Source organism: Passer domesticus, chromosome 14 (genome assembly GCF_036417665.1).
Source record: "Passer domesticus isolate bPasDom1 chromosome 14, bPasDom1.hap1, whole genome shotgun sequence".
Classification (NCBI taxonomy): domain Eukaryota; kingdom Metazoa; phylum Chordata; class Aves; order Passeriformes; family Passeridae; genus Passer; species Passer domesticus.
In genome coordinates, this window is record NC_087487.1 from 15938590 (window position 1) to 15957303 (window position 18714).

The following is an 18714-nucleotide window of genomic DNA, read 5'->3' on the forward strand; positions in this document are numbered from 1 at the left end:
CGAGGCATGGTACTGACTTTTGTGGGGCATTTTTGATGTCCTTCTTTCCCCTGGCTCCCCCATCCTCTTTCCCAAGTGCAGGATCACCTGGTTGCACTGAGACCCAGAGTTCAGAGCAATCTGTAATGCAACCACCTGGAACAGAACATAACTTTTACCTTTTTCTTTTTGTTCCATCTTCCTTTCTTTAGAATAAACTTCGCAGTTGAGGATTATTGACAAATCTGCTTGAAAAAGACACATGAAGAACATCCTTTATGGTCCATCTTGTGGTAAAACACGGGTATTTCTTTGCTCATTTGAATGTCACTGGATTATTTATGCTGGTGCAATGTTTTCAAGAGATAAAATACTCCCCACTGTGCTACATGCAAATCTCTGCAATGTAAACATAAATAGTTGTTGCACATGCATAATCAAAGGCATTTTTTTTATAATTATTGTTGGATAGTTCAGTCCTCTAATAGCATCATCTGGTGTAAATCAGTGTAGCTCTACTGAAGCCTGCAAAGCCCCTACCGATTTGTACCAGATGGGGCTCAAACTCTTCACTCTAAGTTTAGTCCTTCTGATAGAAAAATTAAAAAATGGAGAGAGAAAGCCCTGGTAGTCCTTGAAAATGAAGTTCTTTGTTCATTCATGGGAAGCTGGTAAAGCAAGAATGGCAGGGTCTTTTCTTGATCCATCCTCAGCCCTTATCTAAGGAGAACATTTCTGCCATGAAGGAAAGCAGGAGGTTCTGTGCCAAGTGAGCTCTTGGCCCCTCTGCTCACACTACTGCAAAGATTTGCCAGATAATGTAATTTATAACGTGAACTCCTTTCTGCCAGGATTTGGACCAAGACCACCAGCTCTTCAGCATGGGCCAGCAGACACTGCCAGATGCTAAGAATTTTCAGTTGTTCAGAGCCTGTGCTGCATTTTGAGACACCTAAAGGTGAAGGGCTGAAAATCTGGTTTTCTGTCCCCAGAGCGATCTTGTTTCACTGTCATTCAGCATTATCTTTGTACACAGCACAAAGAACTTTCTAAAGCTACTTTGACACCTGATTTGGCTCCAGCTGAAGACAGCAACCTCAATTTCATCCTTCTGGTGTTCTGTAGAAAACTGTGCCCTTAATATAAGTTAAGGGCACAGTTTATATAAAAGAGTTAATATAAAAGACAATATTCAGTAGCATCTATTTTCCCAAATTAATTTAGACTTTAGATTCAAATAGGTGCTATGGAAGCTGCCCATGTAGATTTCAATGCTATAAATATACAGTTATTTCCAAATCATCAACAACGTCTTAACTGCTGTACACAGTGTTTTATCAACAGACACAAAGTTAACTTTGCTTGCACAAAAAGAGGTGGAAAATTAGGAGTTTGCTCCCTGTCTTTTGACTGCCGACAGCAAAAATATCCACTAAATACCGAATTCTACCTATTAATAATAGATTGGAGGAAAGAGTTTTGACAGAAGTGAAGAGTACACAGATACAGCATAGATTTACCCACCTTTCAAACAACTTAAAGTCTGCATTACTGTGCTCAGCTCTTTCAGGTTTACCTGTCAGATTTTTTTTCCCCTTGTGTTTTCCATTTGCTGACAAGATCCTCCAAAAGAGTTGCTGTTATTCTTGTACAGGCTTGACGTGGACATAAACTTTTTTGCAAGAAGCCTGAGCTAGTGTTAGCAGCTCTTGAAGAGCTCCAAGTCCGACGTGGGTTTAATTTGTGGTGAGTGCCATGGCAGAAATGTCTAACAATATAAGTCTGTTGGACATGTCGTCTGGGCTGTCACGTTCAATTTGCACATGACCTCCTGGCCAAAAAATGGGAAAGAAGTGGTAGAATGTGGGACTGAAAGCTTATATTATTGCTTTGACAGCTTCACTCATCTAGAAGTAATGCAAAATGCAATTTATATTTATACTCTCTGACCTTCTGTACAGAGAGCGAAACTATCTAATGATGGGCCACGGTAGCAGAGAAAGAAACAGATCTCAATACAGATGGAATTTGTCTACATTTTTTTTGCTTTTCAACCATTCAATTACAGTCAAAAGATAAATGAAACATGAAGAGTGCCTTGGTTAGGTAGTGACACAATTATTTTATAGTGAGTAGGTTCTGGCTCTGAGCCTTGGCAAAGGTTGCCATGCACACCTTGTTTCACTAGATACAGATAATCTGCCTGCTCCCACCAGACAAATCCCCTCTGCTTGGAGGTGTGTCCTTCTGCCCATCACAGGAGGAGAAGAAAGACACCAGCAACTCGGTACCACTCTTCCCCTGCATTTCAATCTCCCCCAGAAAGGCTGATGCTCTAATCCTATTAACCAGGATAAACCAAGTCAGGCCCCATCGTAAACGGGACGTGAGGCATCGCTGTGGAAAACAGGCAGAGAGGAAGGATGTGCCACGTTCTTCTCATCTGAGGAGCAGCACACGGGTTTGTGTCCTCCCAGGGACAAGAAATAAACACTGCAGCCTTTGATTCTGACAGTAAGCACCAGGTAACACCTGAAGATCCTTAACAAAACATCCCAGAGCTGGAATCGTGCTGGCACAGCTCAGCATCCTTCAGAGGAGTTCACTGCAGCCACCCCTGCTCAGAGTTTGGCTCAAGGATTCAGCCTCCAGCTGCATCTGTTTCTGCCTCCTCATCCAAATGAGACACAGGATCTGAAGGAAAAGTTATTTGCAGGGATTAGCTTTAAGAAGAGATAACAAACACGGAAAACACAGTGTGGGGATTATGCATCTCGGTGTATTTTGGACAACGACATCAGTTTGAACTCATCTCTTCACTCCATTGATCCATCCTGCTTTAAACATGAGTCAATCCAAAGTCCACTGACCTTAGTAGTGAGAGTTTCATAAATGGTCAGAGGCTGTGAAACAGTTCTAGAAATTAGGTGTTCATATAAACCAGTCACTTGTTTTCTGTCGTAATTGTTTTCTTGTGGTTTGCCATGTTTTTCTCTTGTACGTTGAATTAATAAAAATCACTGGATGAAGATTTCAATCGATGTCCAACTTTCCCCATGGAATTATTTTTTTTAAAAGATATGTGTTGACAACAATAAACTGATGGTCACTATACAGTTAATATGTCAGAAAATAATAAAAATGCAGAAACAAAGGCTATGAGAAGGTCATGTTTTGTAAACAAATACAATACGATGAGATAACTAAGACAAAACAGTTCAATGATGAGAGGCTGAGTGAAGATTAATATGCAATTTATCTTTCTTTTTGTTTGTTTCTCAGTGAGAAAGAGCAGTCTAACTGTTAGTTAACCTACAGGTTAAAAAGTTCTTACTTCTGCACATTTTTGGACCAGAATATGATTATATTTATTAAGTTATTAGGAAATTTGGTATCTATCTGATTTGTGGAGCTTCTTCCCCTGGTCCCTGCAGGCTGGTGCACTCTCCTGGCTTTCCAGGGTGTAAGATTTCAGCCCATGGGTTTGAACCTTGGGCCACACATGAGGACTGGGAGCCCTGGGGTGGCTCCCTGGGGGCGAGGGCAGCTCTGAGGATGACCACGGCTGTGTCAGGGGCACTTTGCAGCATGAGCCTCACAGTTGGTGCACATGGTTAAATCAATACCCACCTCCCCAGGGCTCCTGCAGCCTGACCAGGGGGATCTCACCAGGGGATCTGCTCCTTTTTGTTCTTTTTTATTCCCAAGTGGACAGCTAGAATAGAAACCATGAGTTAAAAAACCAGAAAAACTCCCCCAAAAACTCCCACAAAAACTTGTCTAGGTCTGACTCCTGCTGGTGCCACCACAGGCTTTGCCCTTGGCAGAATGAGGAGAGGGATGAGGCCTCTGATTTGGGTGGGAGGGAGAGGAACGCCCCCAGGAAATTGCAAGGTTGCTTTTGCAACCTTTTGCCCAGCAGCTGGTACAGCAAGCAGCGCCTCCCCTCACACACTGCACAGATCTTTTCCAGCTGAGTCACTAAATCAGGAAAAAATGGAGCAGTTGAGCTGGCATTTTAGAGAACTGATTTGAAGGGGGGTGGGAGGAAGAAGTCCCCCTCCTTTGTCTGTAGGATTTTATTTTTTTTTCCACCAAGCTGCCGGAGTGAAGCAGTTAATAGTGATTTTTTTTTCCCCCATCATTTTTAATCCACAACCCTGCCCTGTACCTGCCCTTATAATCCCCTAGCATGTGCTGGTGACATCACATGGCCATCAGCTCCCAGCTCCATCCCTGTGACTGTCATTAACTGTTGCAAGCAAATGAAAAATGACTGGGAGACTCGGTGGCTCCCACCAGTGACCTTGGGTATTATTAGAATGACCTCGCTTTGGCTGGACCATAAAAAAAAAAAGAAAAACCTTTCTTGATATCATCGCTGGGGCTGACTGAGGCTGTTTGCAGCGAGGAGCAGGGAAAGGAGTGGAGAAAGCCATTAAAGAAAGCAAAGTAAATGTTATGCAAAGATGCAGTGGCCATAAATACTTGATCAGAGGCACAGCCCCAGCAGCAGCCCCACAGCCTGACCCCGTGCCAGGACACGCTGGGCTGTGCTGGGGTTACAGAGCACCTTGCTGGGAGTATTTTTTAACCAACCTCCTCTTTGTGATTTGTTTGCTTGGGCTTGAAAGGAAAATAAATCACGTGTAACCACTTAAGGGCTTATTGGCCTCTCACACCTTGTATTCTGACATGCTTTTCTGGTCCTACACACAACTCTGTGAGCAGAGGAGGGGGCAGACCGGGCAGGATGAACATTTTTTTGTGCAGTACAACACAAGGAAAATGTGTCTTTATGTCTCTATGTAGAGACACCTGCTCTCTGTGCAAGCACATGTGTGCAGTGCATGTTTATTAATGAACATATGTATGTAAGCATAAATACACAGCACTTATAGATGGTCATATTTATGGTCGTGCATTATTCTCCATGCACAGGCACGTGGGCATAAAAGGAACAAATACTCATTGTATGTGTCTGATGTTGCCTTCTATATAATAAACAATAGTGCATTCATCTGTATCATATAGTGCTCATGCTTCTTTCAGGTACTCTGGAGATATTAGCAATAGAAATAAAGAATTAAAATAAGAGTAAGAATTAAAAAGAATGACGATGAGAATAAGAATAATTCACATAGCTGGGCTGGGCCATGGGGATGTTCTGGTGTTTAGTGTCCTCCCTGGGCTGGGTGGGGACCGGCTGCCCTGGGGGTGCCTCGCTGTGAAATAGTTACAGCCCTGGAGGCGCACCAAGGCGATCCTCCCGCCGCTGTCCTGCCCGGCTCCTCCGCTGCCAGCTGGAAATGGATCTGATGCCCTCTGGACTTTAACTCCCGACGAAAAGGGCATTTTATTACAGGTTATGACAAGCTGCAGAGAGACTCAGAGAACTCAATAAGAAGAAGCAGGGAGTGGAATCAAGGGGCAGGAGGGGGGATGCTGCAGATGTTTGGCAGGCAGAAGGAAGATGGGTTCAGACGGGAGGTGTGAGCAGGAGCATTGATGCCAGGAGTGTGAGCAGGGACACTGAGGCCAGGAGTGTGAGCAGGGACACTGATATCGAGGGAATGAGCAGGGACACTGATGCTGGGCTGTGAGCAGGGACACTGATATCGAAGGAATGAGCAGGGACACTGATGTCGGGGTGTGAGCAGGGACACTGATGCCAGGAGTGTGAGCAGGGTCACTGATATCGAGGGAATGAGCAGGGACACTGATATCGAGGGTGTGAGCAGGGACACTGATATCGAGGGTGTGAGCAGGGACAATGATGTCGGGGTGCGAGCAGGGACACTGATGCCAGGAGTGTTAGCGGGGACACTGATGGCAGGGATGTGAGCAGGGACACTGATGGCAGGGATGTGAGCAGGGACACTGATGGCAGGAGTGTGAGCAGGATCGCTCATGCCGGGGGATGCTGATGCTGCCGGCGGGAGCGCAGCTCATCCTCCGCCGGGCAGAGCTCCCCGGAGCTGGCCGACAGAGCCCCGCTACCAGCGGCAGCTCCTCACCGGAGAACAAGGAGCAGAGAAGAACACCAGACCTCTTTTTATTTTTAATTTTGTTTTAATTTTTATTTTTTTTATTCCCCTATTAAATCGGTGCTTTCTACTCTTCTAGAGAGCTTCTGTCCCCTTTGCGCCGCGCAGGACGGGCTGTGTGCGACTGAGGCGGGAGGGATGGGCTGCAGGTGGCTTCCCCACCCAAGCCCTCCGTCCCTGTCCCGTTCTGGGCCGGGAGGGCAGCTCTGCCGGGCTGCAGGGGGCTGGCATCGCCCCGCGGTGCCAGGCGGAGCGGGCAGGGAGCGGCGCTCCCTCGGGCCGCGCTCAGCCCCCGGCTCTCGCATCCCGCTCCTCGGACCTGTCACGTACCCAGAAGGATGCCAGGGACTTTATGGAGTCTGTCAAGCACTCAGTACTTCTGTCTTTAGTGGCATCCTCATAGACAAACTTCGCAGGTGTTAAAAAAATATGCCTGGAAATAATACTACTAATACTAATAAAAAAAACCCAACTCAACAAGCTTAACAGCTGCTCAGGGACACTGCAAACCATCTGATTTTGCAGGATAGGGCTACCATCCTAATTCTCCCTGGCAGCTTTTCAAGTGCGTTTCATCGCTGGTTGCCAATGGAGGATGGCTCTGTCTCTCCCTTCGAGCCCTGCCGGGTGTCTCTGGGAGCGGCTTGGCACCGGGAAAATCAACTCCCATCCCGGGAACTGGGGGAAAAAAAAAGTAAAAAAAAAAAAAAAAAGTGCTGGTGTCTGGAAAAGAAATAATAATAATTAAAAAAAAAAGTTTCGAAGTGTCAGACTGTGAATTGAAGAGTTTCAGGCGGGGTAATGCTGTGCCTTATGGCAGGTGAGTGCTGCGCAGGGAGCCCCTCACCCTCCTCGGGGCAGGGAGGGAGAAACGCGACAGTCGCAGACAGTTTGGGGACATTCGTGCGCTTTTAGAGCCCAGGGGTGACCTCGGTGCCAGCCTGCCACCCCTGTGCAAGACACGAGGCACGCAGGGTGCCGTCGGGAGGGCTGGAGGCAGGAATCCCAGCACGGAGCTCTTCTGCTTCCCCTCCCAAAGGATGCTCCCCCAGCCCCCTCCAGCCGGCCGGGTGACTGTCAGCTTGCTATTTCTCTTTGGCTCGTGGGTCTCGTTTCGGGTTTATATTTGTTTTTGAAGTGTTGAAGCCCCAGTAACACAAAGGGTTTTCTCGGAAGGGAAAACAAACCCCAACGAAATCCCAGAGCAATCTTCACCGCACAGCAGAGCTGCCTGTTTCTGGAAATGATGCTTGCAGGAAGGGTGAAAGTCATGAGCCTCTAACCAAAAATGTAACAAACCCTGGCCACTATCACAAGGGCAAACTTCCCATGGGCCTCAGGGTTTGCTCTTATCCTTGCTTACACTGATAAGTCCTTTTTCTAAATCCTCCAAAGTTGCTTGCTCTTCCCTTTCATGTATAAAGTTACCAAAATCTGACAGATAAGATAGATTTACTGTTTCTGGATAAGACTTATGGCCACACATAAGAGACCACACTGCAAAAGATCAGTTAAAATGTGTTGCTGCTTCAATGAAAGACTGTTGAAAAAACCCCTATTTTTACTCTAAACGATAGTATGAGGAAAATAATAATATAGTAAAAGGGGAAAAGAGGCAGCTCCCAGAAGAATAAGGACATTTTCTGCTCTGCTGTCACTCGTGTTTTCACCTGTATATGCGCTTTCCAGAGCAGGCAGTGGGGCTCAGGGAACTGCTTTTCTTCTCCTTCTGTTTTATTTCAAAATGCAGCTGACACCTTCACAGGTACATGACATTATCGGCACTCACACTCGGGGAAAGGGCTGGGGAATGTGGTGGAAGGATGTGTCAAGGATGAGGCAGGAAAGTGCAAATTTAGAAAATCTTGGAGGTTTTTCTCAAAGCCGTCTGAAAAGACAAATTAGTGGGGATTCCTCGGATTATAATACATACATTTTCAACTCTTTTTGGAGACCTTTATCATTTAAGGAATGGTGACCAATTTCATAAGAGTGAACTATTTGTTTCTTCCCCTTCAGTGACGGTTTTTTGCCTACATTTGGTGTTTTGTAGCACCGCTGCTTTGGGGGAAGAGAGCCCAAACTTCCTCATCTCACTGCTAAATCTCCAAAACTGTTTGAATTTCAGCCAGCGAGTCCCAAAAGTTTTACAGAGCTGAGTAGAGAAATATCCCATCCAAGAGTGTATTAGCACTCAGGGAGACAAATCACAGCACAGTGGATAAAATAAAAATCAAATCAAATAAAATACGGGCTTTTGCTGAGGTTGATTTTTAATTTACCTGTTTTACACTTAAAAAAATAGTAGTAAAATAATCGAAGGGACGAGTAACAGCTTTAAAGGCAAATAGGAGAGGAGGATGGGGGATCCGAGGAAGAGCAAAGGCAGGCAGGAGTTCCTGTGCTCAGTCCCTGGACCTGGGCGAGCAGAAACAACCCTGGAGCGGGCAGCAGGAATTGCCAGAGGCAGCGGGGGCATCGCCTTTCCCTGGGTCCCCCTAGTCCTCGGATAATAAACTCAAGTGTCTGCCTGTCTCAGCCCTGCCCATCTTCTTTAGCCAACTTGACAAAGTGGAAGAAATATGACATGTGAATTATTAAAGAGGAGGCAGTTGACTCCTAACCTCTGTTGCTTTTTCTCAGAACCCATTACCTGAGAATTTATCTTGCAGGAATTACAGTGTCTGAAAGCTTCGGGAGGAACAGCGAGGAGGGAGGGGGGCATTTGAATAAGAGTTTTGAAGAAATACCGCTGAAAAGCACCAGGTTTCACCTTAGCATTTGCGCCACTCAAGAGGTGGATAACGTGTAAGAGAAAACAAGCCATTCCTCCTCAGAAGTGGATCAGGTCGCCACAGGGAGCCAGGGAATAAAATCCGAACTGAATTTAAAACGGCTATCACCACTTAAATACCTTTAAAAAGTAGAAAAGGGGAAAATGGAGAGCTTTTTTCGTGCTTAAAGTTTGTCCTTTAGCCCCGTTCTTAAAGTTAACGAGGGCTCTTGATAAATAATCTCCCCACCCGCCCTGGGCGAGGAGGGGCTCTGCAGTGTGTCCTGCACATCCCCTGGCACCCAGGGGCGGGATTTAGTTCCCTGCCAGGGATGCAGAGCCCGGAATCTCGGGGGGGAAAGCACGAACTTTGGGTACAGACTCCAAAGTTTAGAGGTTCTGCCATAACCCTCCCTACAAAAGTTTGACAGTGAGGTGGAACTGGTGGGTAACTCTCAGGCCGAGCAAAGCGTTGGCTGATTTTCCCCCCAGGAATTCGTAGCAGAGGGATAGATCGAATGCCACGGACATCGATTTTCTTTTTTTAAAAAAATTTCTCTTCCCCCCCACCCCCCACCCCCCTTAAAAAAAATTATTTTATTCAGGAAGGGGGGGGGGGAAACATTTTGGGAGAGAAGAAGACGGGGGTGATTTTTCCAGTCCTTTGGGCATAGATTTGTATCTAGCGCTGCCAAGCCTAAGGTAATAATTGAATCTCTCCCAAATCTTGGTGATAGAGCAGTCAGAAATGACTCCATCTGACAGCAGAGCCATGAGGCAAGTGATGGATACTATTGTCCAAGCCTGACCCTCCATTAACACCACCTATCAGCATCTGTATTCTGTCACCAATTCCCATGCCGGAGCCAAGAGGGGTGACTCTAATATTCTGAGCACATTGAAGGCTTCCATGCTGAGTTCAACCCTGCATCAACTAAATGGGTGGAGAGGATGACCTAAACCTTGCTCTCTCTATCTCCACTCGCCTTATTACCCCACTCCAATCCCATTGTTTTGCAGGTGCCTGCAATTTGCTCCTTATCTCCTCACTGTTTATGAGGGCTCCTTTTTATTAATACAAAGGGAGAAATGTTATTAATATTAATTAACAAAATAAAAAATGAAGCAGTTTTGGGAATCCACCAAATGAATAATCTCATCCCCTAATTGGAGATGAAGTGGTGGTGGGGGGGAGGAGGTGTAAGAGAAACAGATGACCTACTGGGTGACAGGCACAGGTTGGAAGGGTGACATTTTATTGTAAGCCTCCCTATGAAAGGAAGAAAAGGAAAGGACCAGTCAATTTAATGCAGGGACCAAGAGTGCAAGAGTGTTGCTAAGAGACAGAGATGCTGCTAAAGTTCTGTGAGAAGCTGTACCCTGACCTTATGCAAATGGAGGCTTCCAACTCTTTGTGGAAAGGCTGCAAATTCCACCCACTGTGTCACCAATACCTGGCATCGAGCCTTTTATTCAAATGTTCTCTAAAAACACACACGCAGAGGATGTGACAAAGCATGACACATTTAGGGCTGGAAGGGGGGGACGCGAAGGGGGGCAGCAGGGAGGGGGAAGGACGGATCTCATGGTGGAAATGTCACCCATCCATACCTCCCAGAGCCTGTCATCTTCCCGAGCTGAGAGACGAACCTAAGGATTCCTAAATTACCTTAATCCAGATCTATTAGGAGTCATAAATAGCATCTCCTCCTCGTGCGTGGGAGAAGCTTTGGGAAAACAGAGGAGCCACCACGATCTGCTGGCTAACAGATCTCTGCACCCACATCTGCAGCACCTCCAGCTGCCCAGGGAGTTCCTCCTGCATCTGATCACATCCCGCGGTCAAAACGAGCCAGAGAAAACCCCTAGGCACCCCTTAGCCAGGGCCCAGAGCTATGGGGAAACATGAAATCTGGGGGAGCAGGGAGGTGGGAACACTCCCAGTTCAAACACACCCTTCACCGAGGATTCAAGGTGAAGTAAGTGACTCTAGAGCTGTTTTTTCTCACTGAATTCAGTAGAGAGTAAATACTCGGGTAAATCAATACACATCCCCACCTGACGGAAAACAAGGTTGGTTTTTGGGTTTTTTGGATTTTTTTTTAAACTGAATCTGAGTTCCAGACAGGCATCAGAGTAATTGGAGAATTATTCCGGGATAAAAAAAATCTCAATGCCCAGTTATGCCAACTTTCCTCCTAGTACATTAAACACCTGTGGATGCTGCATGCGGGGCTCCCCAAAGCCCCCAGACTTTTCTCCCCCGGCACCTTCCTCACACACAAATGACAAATTGATATTTTACCATGAACGTGCAGGTTTGTGATACAGGGAAAGGAAGGGCTGCTTGTGCTCAGAATGATAAATAAAAGTAATAAAAAGAGCAGAATGACCTGGGCATCTCCCTCGAATGGCAGCGAGATAAAGTGCTCCAGGACAGGCTCGTCCTGCCGGGCTGAGCTTGCGGTGCTTAAATTCGATATCCCTCTGTTTTCCACGCGATCTGGAAATTATCGGTTTACTTTCATTTCAGTTGATCCTCGGGGCACTTTTGGGACTCCGGCGGCCAATTTTCCTTTCACAGGAGATAGGATTTCTCTGTCCGCCCTGAGCAGCAACTGAAAAGTGACTCAGCTGCGGTCTGCAAAGTAAGGTGATGCCTGATTACTCATCTTTGAGACACTCAGGGGTTGCTTGGACTTCAAACAGTCTCGGAAAGCCGAGCTGGGAGAAGCAGTCAAAAAACTTAAAACCCCTCTGTCACCATCGGATCCACCTGATTCTCCCCGGCCCCATCCCAGCCGGGGCAAAGCTGCTTTGGGCATCTCCTGTCCTCAGGATGCCCCAAACCAGATGGGAAACGTGACCCTTCACGAGTGAATGGCTCGGCCCCGTGGGTGGAGGTGGCACTGAGAGGGCCACGCTGCTTCCTGCGGTGCCACCCGGGCACTCCCGTGCCAGGGCAGCCCCGCGGTGCCCCGCGCATCCCCCGCGGGGATGGGGGCTGCGGGTCCCCTCCGCGCCAGGTGGGCACAGCAAATGGAGTTACCGGTGCAAATTGCCCGGTATACATACATATATATACATATATATATATATTTTAATAAGAAGAATTTTCATAATGTGCACAATACTATTAATATTTCATATTAGCAGTGCGTGCGTGGTGAACTTTGTAATGGGAAATTCAATCGCCGCTGTAAATATTAATGGAATATGAAATGAAGCCACAGCTTCCATGTAGCACTGACAGTAAAACGGAGTGAACATGTGGTGGCCCTGGGGCAAGATAGGCCTTTCCTCTTGTCTCTCTCGCTTTATTACATTAGCCCGAGCCTCTCCTTACAGTCCTGGGCTCAGAAGCTGAAGTTCACAGGTCAGCCATGACAAATGTCCCCACGTCTAGCCAAACAAGACCCCCTGGCCTTGCCATTACATTTGCCCAACAAGCCCCTGGAGAGTGCTTAAGGGTGGCTGGCGCAGGTAAAGAGCTTTTTAGCGCAACTTTCCAAACGCATCCGAGGCGCGGAGCCGCCCTGGGGCTGCCTGCGGGCCCCCTGCCACCCCACCCTGCCCCGGGCTGAGCCTTTCCCGGTGACCGCACCCACCCTGGGTGCCCTGTCCCATCCCGAGCTGGGATTTTTCGGGATTTCCTCCCGCTCCGAGGAGCCCCGCGAGGTTCGGGGCATCCCGGCCATGCCCAGCCCCAGCCGCGGGGCTCTCCAGGGGCGGAGGAGAGCACCGGGAATCAAACGCCTTCTTGGCTTCTCAGCCCTGTAATTTTTTGGCTGACATCAGCCCCGGACCGGCAGCCTCCCGGGCTTTGGGGGTTTTTCCAGTCTTTCCCCTGTTTGCAGGATTTTTCTTGTATAAACATCATTTCCAGCCGCTTTCTTTTTACAGAGGGCATTAATCTCCATTTGTTAGGGGAAACCTTGTCAGAATTTCCTCCCGCTTTTCCCCACGGAGGTTTGGGCTGCCCAGTGATTTATGCCGCGTCTCCCCCGGGCTCGGCGCTGACTTTTCCCGAGCCTTGAGGAGCTGCAGGTGGGCGGAGAGGGGCTTGAAGCCCCCCAAACTCTGCGGGGCTCCGCATCCCGGCAGCGTCGGGGCCTGTCGGGGAGCGGGGTACAGCCGGGGAAATGGGACAAGGCACCGGGAAGGGAATTCTAAAGGGACACTTCAGTGAGTGGAAAGCGGGAAGTTAACAAATGGGCGATAATCCCAAAGCGTACTCGGGCGACAGTTCTTTTTATCTCGGTAAGCAAAACTTCTCACCTGAGAGGGGGGAAACACATCGCACCCCGAGAGTTCCATTCCTTCCTATATTAAAAAAAAAATTCAAACAAAAAAAAAACCACCTGTGATCAGCCCCTTCAAAAAACTTTTATTTCAACAAATAGCCGGGACAACTGATTTCTTTTAGGAAATTCTAATATTTTAGCATTTATCTGACAGTCTCACTTAAAAAAAATCCAGGCACCCGCGTGTCTGCCGCTTCTCCAGCCGCTCCAACTGTCCGGCAGCTGCCGAGCTGGGAGGGAAGAACCCCGGTCCCTTCCTCCTTGGAGCGGCTCGTCCCTAATTACATGCCAAGAAGAAACAGTTCTCGGGAGCCTTTTAGCCACCCGAGTTGTGAAATCATGAATGAAAAGGAAATAAACCCTAATGCGCAGCCAGGAACCGACTCTGGCCACTTCTACACTGACTTATTCTTTTAACAGCTTCTGTATTTTTCCAGCATCGTGGCTCACGTACTTTGTACAGTGTCTGTGGCTTCATTAAAAGCTTTCTATTATATCCCCCAGGAAAATGCAACTGTCACCTCTCCGCGCCTTTTAAGAAGAGTTGCACTTTCAAAGAATATTTTTCTCCCCTTTTACTAAAAGAAACAGCACTGAATTCAGGTTTTGTAAGTGTTAAATAACTTTCCCAGCGTGTATTAAAGGAAGATTGTATTTTATCAACAGCTGATTGATGCGGCCATATGATCCTCTCGGTTTGTCTATAGTATCATATTTATTTAACCTGCTGGGGGACTGTGTTCAGGGGCCGCTTGCTCCCGCTGGCAAGAGCACACACATTACACACTACCCCAGGTATTCTGATTGATTGTTCCCACCCCACAGCCTTTGGATCATAATTTAACACAGCAGGTCCTGCAGCACAGAGGAGGTTTTCGTGAAATGCAGTGAGGGGTTTCTCTGAGCCAGTACCGCACAGTCACCAGGCTTTTCTGAACTAAAAATTTGATGTACGGGGAGAGGTGGAGGAGCGCTTGCAGAATCGTGATGCGAACGGTGGCACACGCAAACGCCTTTAGCCTCTGCATTTAATCCAAGCCCTTCATTTTTAACAAGTTCTCCCTGCAAATGAGCATTTCCTGGGACTTTCGGAGCACCCGGGTGCAGCACCGTCACGCACGTCAAACGCTCCATAGCGGCAGTCGGTCAATTATATTCAAGCATATTTAAAATGCGGAGAGAGTCAGACGTCAGTTTTCTCCTCACTTTCCTCAAATGAAACAGTTCAGAAAGTCTTTTGGCTGCCAGCTGCTGTTTGGCCCCAGAGAGGAGATAAAAACAAAACACCCATCACACCCCCACCCAAAAAAACCCAAACCCCTCAGCCCCCCCCCGCAGCCCACATCATGTCCGCCTTGCAAATAGTTTAACAAGCTCTGTGATGAATTAATTTGCGCGGGGAGGTCTGGATCCCGGCGGCTGCTGCCCGCAGCGCTGCTGCTGCTCCCTGCCCGGGCAGCGGCGGGGCCGGAGCGGGGCAGCCCCGGCCGAGCTGCGGGTCCGGGCAGCCGCCCCTCTCAGCCCCGCTGCAGGGAACCCAGGGCAGCTTTAATTAAAACATTTATCCTTTTTTAATTTTTATTTTTTTTATGTTTATCCTGCGCGCAGCCACATTTTGCTACGAAAAACAACGTTTTCTAACTGTTGTGTGTTTGCAATTTTTAAAAAGAAAGAATAATTATTTTTATTTTTAACCCCTTCCTCCAGCCGGGTGAGGGATGCGCTGCGGGGCAGGTCCTCCCCTCCCAGCCGTCTCTACCTCCCTGCTCGTGAGGGACTTTTTCCCCCCTCTGGCTTGCCTGTGCCCTTTGGAGGAGTGGGGATCTCCCTCATTTGCTCTCTGGAGGCTGCACCCTCGCCCCGCAGGAGGCCCCAGACCCGGCGTGACCCCCGCGCTGGGTGCGGGCCGGGAGCTCGCCCGGCCCGGGCGGGTACCCCGGGCACAGCCTGGCACCCGGAGGTGTTTACCCATGACTCAGGGCCAGGCCAGGGATGCAGGGGCTCGGCAAGGTGAGGGAGATGGCAAAGGAGGTGCCAGGTAATGGATCGGCTCCAGTCCCGCAGTGCCGCGGGGCAGAGGCGTATTGACAGATCACGTTAATCAGTAATTTTTTTTTTTTTTTTTTTTTGCTGTGGTGGGTGCCGGTAACAAATAGCTCCACTCTCCGGGCTCGTAACCCTTTTGTGGCCGGGGCCCTTCTCCCTGCCCACCTTCCCGGTACCGATGTGAGCTCGTCCCGCTCACCCCTCGGGAATCCCCCCCGGCGGAGGCGGATAAAATTCCCAGGGCGCTTCTCCTGCCCAGTTTAATTTTGTTCTGGGAAAATCCTGTCACTGCGGACCACCTGTGCTGGAACCTCTTCAGGAAAGGCGGTTTTATGGTCCAAATGTCTCTTTTGGAGGAGGGCACGGGGAGCGCTTTTGCTCCACGGCGGAGACTTTCCGCATTACCTGTTCTGTTGACAAAGTAAACTAAATCCCACTTAAAAACATGATTCCTAGTCTCTGTGAGAATGAAGCATATATGTTTTTAGGGCTTGTTAGTGCCAGGTCATATTGACTGATTCCTGAATAGTTGCCATTGTGCCGCGCTTGCTAAAGGAACCCGAGCAAACACCGCCCGAGAAAGGCTTGTGGTTCCCTTCCACCGCCGGCTGCGGGCTCGCAGCCAGCCTCTCCCTCCCCTGGCTAATCTCTTCCTTCTAAATTTGTTTAGGGAAAAAAAAAAGAGAAGATAATTCCTGGGAAGGTGGGGAGGGAGAACGGATCAAACAGCTCGGGGAGGGTCATGCACCTCCGAGGCAGTCCCGGGGCGAGCATCAGCCAGAGGGAGATGGAGCGCGGCCGGGGGTTCCCATCGCTTTTCCCGCGGGGTGCCGGCTCTCCCTGCCCTGGGAAAGGCTGATGCACGCTCCGTGGGCTGCGGGGCAGGGCAGGGCTGTCGCCTTTGGCAGGGCACGGCGGCTGTCTCGGGCAGGATGCGGGGCAGGACCCGCAGCACCCGCGCCGCGGGAGCGCCGGGGCCGGAGCCGCCCCGAACCCCCCGTCCCCTCCCCGAGGAGCTGTGGGAGGAAAACAACAACGTTTGTTCATTCCAAGCCTCGGCAAACAGCTAAACTAGTTTACACAGTTGGTTTTGACGAACGAATAAATTGTTTTCTTTAAGTACACCGTCCTAAGCAAGCACACACTTTAACTAGCTTTCCTAGGAGAGAGCTTTTTACTAGATTGCTTTTTCATTGCGTGGCTATCGGAATGAGATAATGACCAAAGAGGTGGAACCTAATCAGCCTTTTAGTTGAGTTTAAAGAGTCTAGAGGTAGTTTAAAGGTAGCTTTGGTCATGTTTGCTGGGCAGCTGCGATGTTTGCACTACCACGTTATGATGGGGAGAGTAATGTGTTCGATAGATAAGGGAAAGAGGCTAGCCAAAAAGCAAGGTCAGGTGTGATAAGACTTGACACTTTTACTCATTTTTCACACACATAAAAGGAAACCTTAAAATATGAAGCAAAAAGAAGGAAAGACTTGACATGTTAACATCTATCATAAAAACTGTACATTAACAGACCTCACTTCTTATTTAATTAGCCCAAAACCTTATCATAGTTTGGAACATGTCATGCCATTAAAAAGAAAAATAATTTGTCTATTTTGTTAGCACCTAGGTATGCTCTAAAAATAAAACCTCCCTGTTCATGGGATAACCACACAATTCCCTTTCTCCTCCTTCATGTTTTATCTTCACTTTCTAAAGTAGTTAATAAAATAAGTTATAAGCTGAAGATAAGAGTCTGTGAGTGTAATCAATAGGGAAGGGAGGGCATGAGGTTCTAATAGAGACAAAAATCCTGGAGGAAAAGGAAAAAAAATTGTCTCTCTGGATTTAAAAGCTGTACAAAATAAAACCACCAGGTAATGATGAAGAAATACAAAGTGCAATGTAACCAAACAATCAGGGACAAAACTCACTCCCTTAAATAAGACCTGCTGTGACTTGATTGGTATTTTAGCAATGTTTGTGTCCAGGAGGACAGCTACATATCATTGACCCTAGATTCTATGAAAATTGGTTTTTGCTACACATGCAAGAATTCTAAACCAAAACTTACTGCATTTCTTCTTTCAGGAAACTTTTCTGCCATCTTCTGTTGAAATCTAAGCTACATATTGAGGGTCAATCTCTCCTCAACACCCTCCTTTTCTATCAGAAAATTATTTCAGTCCCCATTCAACAAAAAAACTAGTAAGATAATATTTGCAGAGCCACCTAAAACCAATTTTCAAAGGCAACTTATACTATGTACAGAGGCACTTACACACCCATGTCCAAAATGTGGCTTCTCAAAATGCCTGTGCAGCTGCTAGTCAAAATAAACCCAGAATTTGTAGGCACTGCAGCTTTTTTCCTTGAAGCCTGGCAAGTGCCTGGAATTTGCCTTTGGGCAGCTCTAGGGCTCCCAGTCCCTTGGCAGGGCTGAGCTGTTTGGTGTTTTCTCCTTTTTCCCTGAGCCCTTCACAAATTCTGTTCTTGCCCAGCGGGTCTCTAAAAGAGAAAATGAGCTGGGTGAAGAAAGAGGATTGACCTGCTGTCCTTTCCTTCCTGGAAGGTGTGATTTCCCTGCCTTTCCATCAGTCCTCCAGGGGCTAGACCAGCCCCAGAGAGATGGTGATCTACTCTCAAGGTCCTCCTCTGTCTGAGAGGACATAAGCTCCTTCTCCATCTCTGCTGGGAAATGAAGAGAAATGGGTCACATTTCCATCAGTTCCTCCTGAAATGGCATTCTGCAGAAAAACGGGGCCAGAGGCAATGCAAACAGGAGCATGGCTCCCTGTCCCAGTGGTCAGAGCCAGCACCAGGGAAAGAGAGCAGGAAATGTAGCTCTTGGTGAAGCTGGAATCCCCTGTGCTTTCAGGCACCTAAAGCATCGCTGCTGCAAATCCCAGCCCTCAAACCCCCCAGTTATCATTCCAGCACATACAGCAATGGGACTGGATGTCGAATGGTCCCTGCATTCCCACTCCATGTTGGGACAAATCCCTGAGGACAGCCTGAAAATTCACCCAGAGCAGCCTGGTCTTGGCAGAGCTTTGCCTGGAGCTCAGTGCAGTGCTGGGTTGAGAGGTCCCTGAGCACTGTGCCAGCAAACAGCTCCTAATCAGGTGGGGCTCAAATACCTGCATTGTTCCCAGCCAGGGCTCTGCATGGGCACTCACACAGCCCAGCACAGGATATGCCTGAACACACAGGGAAGGCTCAGGAGATTTTGGTGCCTGAACACCTACAATGCTTTGTTACACCAGTCTGACACACACCTGAGTCACTCGGGTAGTTTTTATGATACTGCTCTCAAGAACCTGCTTAACTGATGCCACGTGAAGGATCTCACAGACCTGACTGAGGCACCTCATGCCTCACAGCAAATGTTTGGGCTTTGCTGAGCAGGGATGAGCTCACACCCACTGGGGGATCATGCCATGTCTTAACACGCTGCTGGATCACGGCCAGGGCAGCAAAAAAGCACACATGGGATAAAGAAGGTGAGCAGCAGCTCCTCAGGCTTAGCAACAGTCCCGAAAATAGCTCAGGGTCTGCCAAACCCAGCACTGCA

General features: G+C 48.1%; 1 long non-coding RNA gene across 1 annotated transcript; it reads right to left on the minus strand.

Annotated features, from left to right (window-relative positions):
• Positions 1 to 5832: 5832 nt before the first annotated feature.
• Positions 5833 to 18413, minus strand: LOC135280707 (uncharacterized). Its single transcript, XR_010347563.1, has 3 exons — positions 18281 to 18413; positions 17422 to 17648; positions 5833 to 11440 (listed from the first exon to the last, which is right to left on the minus strand). It is a non-coding gene; the product is annotated as an uncharacterized LOC135280707 (long non-coding RNA).
• Between the last annotated feature and the right edge of the window lie 301 nt (positions 18414 to 18714).